We start from the raw sequence: 7146 nt of genomic DNA, 5'->3' as shown, positions 1-7146 counted from the left end.
TTTATTTTTTTATTTTAAATCTTTCCCCAAAGCCTAGGAATGGTAATTAAACTGTAGCTGCAGGAATAATGACAGATATGGGCCCCTTGCCTACACCTTTTCATCACCGCACCCATCTCCCATCTGTTTTTTATTTGCCCTAAAGCTTAAGTGGTTTCAGGATCCTCTACTTGCATGCGTGTTTCCACTGTGTGCCCATTTTAAATCTCTCCAGGTATTTTAATGAATTAATTAATTGACAGTTGCTGACCTCAACACAAGTACATCCTGTAAGTCCTGACTTGCATCAGGCACTTTTCTTAGCACAGCAGCCTTCTGGGGGCTATTCCAAACCTAAACCTTTGTGTTTTCCAATAAGTTTCCCTTCTGAACCACTCTGTGTAACCCTGATGCTGGCTTTCCCTGCCAAAGCAGGAAAGACAAGGGTGGCATTAAATACATGAAAGGGAGTATTTTGGGAAGTGCCTGACCACACGATCTCCTTGTAATGTTTTTGGGTTTTCCCATTGGAGTAGTGTTGATGCCCACTACAAGCTACCCTGTGATGTCCAGTAGGAGCTGGTGGGATTGCTGTTAGCACCTGTAATGCTGGTAGGTAAGAAAGTCACCTCCTGATGGGGGTGCTAGTGCTTTCTGCAGCATTGCTAGGTGATAACCTGGAACTAGAACTGGAATAACCTACAAAATATTGTCAGCACTGGAATCTGTGCGCCATGTGAGAACAAAACGCTGTATGATCATTGCCCATTATCTAATTATACAAGAACTTACAGCCCTGGAGGGTGAACAGCTAATTAACTTATCCACTTTTAAAAGGGTAACAAAGAAGGGAGGGATGTTTGTGTGAGCCAAAAAAAGGCTCTTGCTCCAGTGCTGTCCAGTGAAGTCACGTGTTCCTTTAGAGGTGAAGGAGGCAGGCTGGTGCGGACATAGCTCTGCATCCTGATCCTCTTAATGCTGTGCAGGGGGTTGTAGAGGCAGGAAGTTTGCTTTTAGGAGTAGATTGCTTGCTCAAAAACAGCTCAGCTTTTGAGATGCAACTCATAATTCACTGACTCACGAACCCAGCTTGTCCAGGGAGGCAGCTGATGCTCGACCTTGCTTGCCTTCAGTGCAACATGAGAGATCTTCTCCATTTGAGGATTTGCTTGTGCAGAATTCTAAACAGAATCTCTCTGGAGCATTTGATCCTTTGGTGTGGATGGGAAGCACTGGGGAAAGGCCATGGTTTTACCCCACGTTGGGGCTTGCTGTTATCACCTGGGAGAAGAGCTGCCTGTCAAAAAAGCAGTGGCATTTCTCCGTATGATTAAAGGTCCTGCAGCTTTTGTGTCTCAGACCTCATGCTGAATGCACCAGCATTTAGTGCCCTAGACTCTAATTTTACTTTCCACCCAGCACTGGACAGCTTCCACCTCACCTAGAGGCACGTACCTTCCTTCAGAGCCCTCATCGCTGCCTCTCAGGACCTGCACACTATCGCCTGCCTCGTGAAACACCAAGCACCCTGTTGTGTGAGCCAGGGTTCCTAAACGTGAGGGACTCCCCAGCCTCTTGGGAGCAGCGTGAGCACCACTGACCTGCTGTTCTTTGCCGATGCAGGATGCAGACAGGTCTCCTCCCAGGCATCAGCGTGGCTCAGCAGGGCAGCACCCCTCTCCTCGGGCTGCAGCAGCAAGCTGTGCTGGGCTGCTGGGGGATCTGGAAACGGAGCCTTCGTCTGCCTGGGAAATGAAAACCAGCAGGCATTCTCAAAACAACCTGTAGGCTATAAAACACAACTGTGTGGCTGCGGTGCTCCTGTGAGCTCACAGCTCACACCTGGCACGGGGCAGACTGTGTTTGAGCTGTTGCCTTTGCAGTGGGTGTGCAAGGACCAGATAGCTACCTTGGCCAGAAAAAAATAAATTAAAAACTACCTACAAACAAACAAAAAACCCAGGCCAAACATGGAAAGCAGAATTTGAAGTACTGCCCCATCCAGACCCAGAGGCTAATTGTTCTAATCAGAAAGGCCTAATTGCCTGCAAGTGACTGAGAATGAGATTTCAGCGCGTGCAGTGACACCCAGGCAGTTTCTGGGGAGCAGCTGATGTGCTCTTGTCCACATTCTGGCAGTAACATGGGTGTGTACGTTCCTGGGTTGCTGTTGATTACAGAGCTGTTAGCTCGACGACTTTTACACTCCAACTGGCTTTCTCCAACTTTCCCCAAACCCACGGTGCAAGTTTCTGCTGAAAAAGGTGGGTGACTAACTTGGGAGGTAGACTGGGCCCTTATAAATCAGTGTGCTTGCTATTTTTGGAGGTTTGCTTAAGGAGTGGAGTGGGTCAGAAGGAAGTGACTCTTTTTTTTTCTTTTTTTTTTCTTCCCCATCCCCCCCTGACATTGTAACACAGTTGTTGCTTTCAAGAATATGCATGGTCTGTTTTCTTCAGACTATTGGCTCGTCTGGTAAAATAATTAGCTGTTAGGCAGACAGAGGGAAAGGATCACATCTGCACAAGACAGGAAGACTGGGACAGTAGAAAGGGGAAAAAAAAAATCCCTGCTTGAATCACAGCTGCCCACCATGCATAGTAACAGAGCCTGCCAAGAATATTCAAATTGATTTAGGGAGAAAAGCTGAGGAAACCGTTTAACCCCAGCCTGCTTGGATCTGTGACAGTACCTCTCTAGGCTGCTCCCGCTTTAGGCCAAAAGAAGGGTTTTTCAAGCCGTGTGTTTCTCCAGCCACCCTGCATCTACCCCCTTTTGCAGCAGGAACACAAAATACGGCCTCACTGACAGGCACGGGGCCGTGCGCTGCCGAGCAGCTTTCCACGCGGCGAGAATAACCGAAGGTGGGAACATTTATTTCCTATTGATGGGATTAAGTTGTAATTGGATCATGTGATTAAACCCGAGAGCCAGGCAGATCATTTGTGACTAATTTCAGGCAGTGGGAACCTTCCTGCTGCCTGCAGAGCGCTCTGAGTTAGGCCCCCTCTCGCCACCATGGGTCTGCACAGGCATCGTCTGCGAGCAGCCTTCCCAAGTGCACGAGGCCAAAGTTACTCGCCCAAGACTTTCGGGGAGCACACGTCTGCTGCAGGCTGCTTGCAAGCAGTTACGAGCGAGGCTTTTGCATCAAAACTGTGGCTAGTGATTAGTTTGGACAGGCGAGTCATCCAGCGAATCCCTTTCCCTACTTAAATACATCTATTATCCGGAATCTGTAAGGAGAAGCTTGCCTAATGGTTAAAATATGGTTTGTGGGGAATATGGCTTGGTGTTTGTTCTCAGAACCTGTTGTCTCAGACCAGCTTTTCCTACGGGAGTCCCCGGCTCAGTCCCAGCCATCTCTGCAATAAACCCACAGAAGGATAGCTGGAGAAATGCACAGAACCACGTCCAAATAAAACACAAGCGCCGTAACTCAGGTATTTCAGTGCTTGCCTTCAGGTTCTGGTGCTCAGGCTGCAAGCTGCAGCCCTAAATGCCACCCAAATACCAGCTGGAGCAGCAAACCCCAATATTCAGCCCCCCGAACTTCTCAGCTGCAGCCTCGCTTGCATCGGGAGGCCTTTGGCACACGAGCTTTTTTTCCGGTTAAAACACAAGTTCCCTGGGTACCGAAATGTCTGCTGCGAGGCAAATGCAGGAGTGCTGAGGCCCTGACAGCACTCAGCAGCTATGTGCTTTGTCCATGCCTAAACCACAACAGGCCCCGGCAGCAAAGCATTCCCCATCGAGCTCGCCTGCAGAGCCAGGCTGCAAGATGTGCGCACAAGATGTTTTTGGATCAGGTCTCACATCAAAACAGCTGTGGGAGGAAATGGGCCCAGTAGTCAGACCACATTCACCATTAATATTCATTTATGCACAAATACGAACACAATCGGCGATGACTTCTAAAGGAACGAGCCTCGCTAAGCCCAGGAAGAGACACTTCTGGGCTCTGGACAAATAATTTAGAGGCCACTGAAAGGAAACCTGAACGCTCTTCCTCTGTTTTGTGAGAAGGAAAGGGATCCTGCCGGCACATCCGAGGGGGAAGGAGCCATCTCCTGCCAGCCTCATCAGGATTAGGCACCTCCCTGCCTCCCGGCACAGGGCACCACGCAGGTGCTGGACACGCAGGGCTGTTGCAGAAGGCTGGGATACAGGAGCAGTGCCAACCAAACCTGCAGATAGGCGGGTGTCCTCAGAGAGGTTTGAGGATGTGTGCTTGCAGTTGGGTTCTAAAAGGGGGGAAGAGTTACAAACCAGAACCAGAGGAGCGTTAATTGCATGTTTTTCCTTGTGAATGATACTTGGAAGCCCTGAAATCACAGCCCTGAAGCAGGCAGGATCAAGCAACATCCCAAAGACTGAGATATTCAGAGCCCCGGCCTTAGAGCAGCAAGTCCTCAGCTCATGGCAAGAGAAAATGGAATAGGGAAAACCCAACCCAGGGGAAGAAAAATAAATAATCAGAGTGGCAGAGAGGGAAATAGGGAAAACAGAGAGACCACAGCAAGGCCCACCGTCACAAACAGCTTTGCTCGCCTTTGCTGGTGACCAATTGCTCAAGCACAGCCCGAGGATGCTCCTCAGAGGATGTGGTGAAGTGCCAACAGTCAGTCTGCAAACACGCAGTGTCCCTGGCCGGACCCCTTTTGAGGGAAATGAACCAAGTCCTGGACAGGGTAAGAGAGGTGTCGATCCTCTCTAGGGGTCTAAGGAAGCCTTCATTTGACTTGTCCCAGCCTCGCATTTTTATTTCAAGTAATTGATGCATCGTGGATTGCAGCCCGCTGGAAGCAGCTGTCTCACAGCGAGCACAAAGATGGAGGGCTGGGTTTTCCTCGAGGACGTGGCTGCGCTTTGAGAAGCAAAGCCTGGAAAAGCACACGAGAAAAACCTTCCTCCCCAAGGCTTGTTCGAGTTTCCCGCTCATGCTGGAGAAGTTGTTGAAGGGGTAGGGAGCGTAAATCCACTAACACCAGGAATCCATTTGCTTTCAAACCGAATTCCTCTGCGAACCGCTGTGAAGGAGAAAACACACGAGACCAAATCCAAAAAATCGTGTCGCTGTCTCCTGAGGAACCTCAGCGAGATGGCTGAGCATCACCTTACACCGAGGGTCCATCTGACTCCCAGTATCTGCACGCACAAGAAGACGCCTGCCAACTTCAAGGCAGAGGCTCATGTGCACACCAGGCAGGATGAAGCCTAAAAACCACTGGTAGTTACACTTTTACTGCCAGAAGCAACATTTTAATCTAAGTATTGGCTCCCGACAGAGCCTGTACTCCGAGGCACTGCAACATCTTTCCTCCATCTGAATAATTGCGAGTGCCTGTCTTTAATCTATTTTCAAGAATTGTTGGGTTTAATTTTTTTTTTTTTTTTTTAATATATATATATATATATTTTTTTAAGTACAAAAGAAAATGTTTCTGTGTATACATTCATGGCAACAGAGCTGCACAGAGACAGAAACTAATGGAAGGTCCATATGTCGGGAGAATACCGTGTGTAATGAGAACTGCTGCATTTTTGTAAAATGTAATGGGACAGATACGCAGCAGCTGTGGGTTACTCAAGAAGCAGCTAATTTAGCAAGCTGAATTCAAGGATATTTCCCAGATCTCCCAAACAATGAATAGCAGTGTTGTTTAAGATTACCATTATGCCTTACATCCTCCTTTGACTGGAAGCAGGGGGAGGAAGCCTCTATCTGTGCTTCTGGGGCAGAAGTACATGATTAGTGCCTAGCTATCATAGGAAGCCCCAGGGGAGCACAGGGGTCTGGGCTTGAAGGAAGGAAGGAAATCGTGTAGGATAAACAAAAAAGAGCCTCAGGAAAGCAGTTGAGATGGGCAAGACTTGGTGAAAAATAGAAAAGAGAAATAAAAAAAGGAAGGGACCTACTGGAGTTCTAGCTAATATTAAACTTATAAAAATAAACAAAACCAGAATGAAACAACAAAAAAAAAAACAACACACCTTATTCTAAAACAGTGTTAGGAACTTAGCAGGTTCATATTTCCATACGCCGCCCAGCAGGCCCAGATTTCACCTCCTGCTCCACCAAAAAAACGGGCTCCCTACAAAATCTCCAGACTTATTTTTTTTTACGGGGAAGGTCCCTGCGGTGACGATGCCAGCGCTGCCAGGAGCACACGGCTGTAGTTTGCGGCCGCCCTTCTGCAGCTGGGAGGCAGAGGGGGAGGAAAGGGACGGGGCTAATCTGGAATCCAAATTTGTTGCAGGTTTCACACGTGTAAACAAAAGTGGCCGGGCCGTGCAGACAGTCTGGGGCCTCGTTACATCAGCTTGAGGAGGGTTTGTGAAGCGTAACGCAAAGCAATCCTTCCCCTGAAAAAAAAAAAAAAAGGAAAGAAAAAAACCACACCACACCTCTCCCTCAGCAAACTAAGAGATTACCTGAGCAAGTGGAGTTTGCAAAGGATTTTCAGATACAGTAACTTGGTAGCAGTAACTGGAAAGGACATTGCTGCGTTAAGACAGATTGCATTTATCTGGTTCCCAGATCATGATGTTAGAATTTCCTCTTACAGTACCGTTGAGATAAGCGAAGGCCCTATCTCCCTGTACAAGAAAAACACTTGATTTCCACACAAACGGAATGAGCTTGCACAAGAGAAGTACCAGGAAAATCCATCTCTCCCGGCCAGGCTCTCCTCCCTGCTCTGCTGCTGGAAATGACCGAAGCCCTGAGCCTTGCCGTGCGCTCCCGGGGGTAGAGCAGAGCAGAGGCTCGTGCTTTGCTGACAGAGTCATTCCCTCAAGCCTGGCTTTAGACACTCATTATAGCAACAGTTTCTCTGCCAGGCCCAAGCCAAACCTTTTGCTTAGTTACACAGGGAAGGGAACTTCTGAAATCGGCGTTAGAGACGCTGAGTGGTTTGTGTAATGTCGCAGCGGGCTTCCCAAGTGCTCCATGGAAGAGCACATCTGCGGGCAGCAAAAGGCTATCGTGGGCCAGGGACTTTGCTCTTTGCCATATATCACTGACACAAGGCAAGTCTGCGGCGTAATTCTGCTCCTGGAGTCGCAGCTGGAGCAAGATAGAGCTGGAAGCTTTGGGCCTACCTGCAATGAATGCTTTTTTAAAACATTTTTTTTTCCTTCTTAAAACTTTCGGAGCTGCCCCTT

Source organism: Anas platyrhynchos, chromosome 3 (genome assembly GCF_047663525.1).
Source record: "Anas platyrhynchos isolate ZD024472 breed Pekin duck chromosome 3, IASCAAS_PekinDuck_T2T, whole genome shotgun sequence".
NCBI lineage: Eukaryota > Metazoa > Chordata > Aves > Anseriformes > Anatidae > Anas > Anas platyrhynchos.
The sequence above is the reverse complement of the archived record's forward strand: the minus strand, read 5'-3'. Positions refer to the sequence as shown.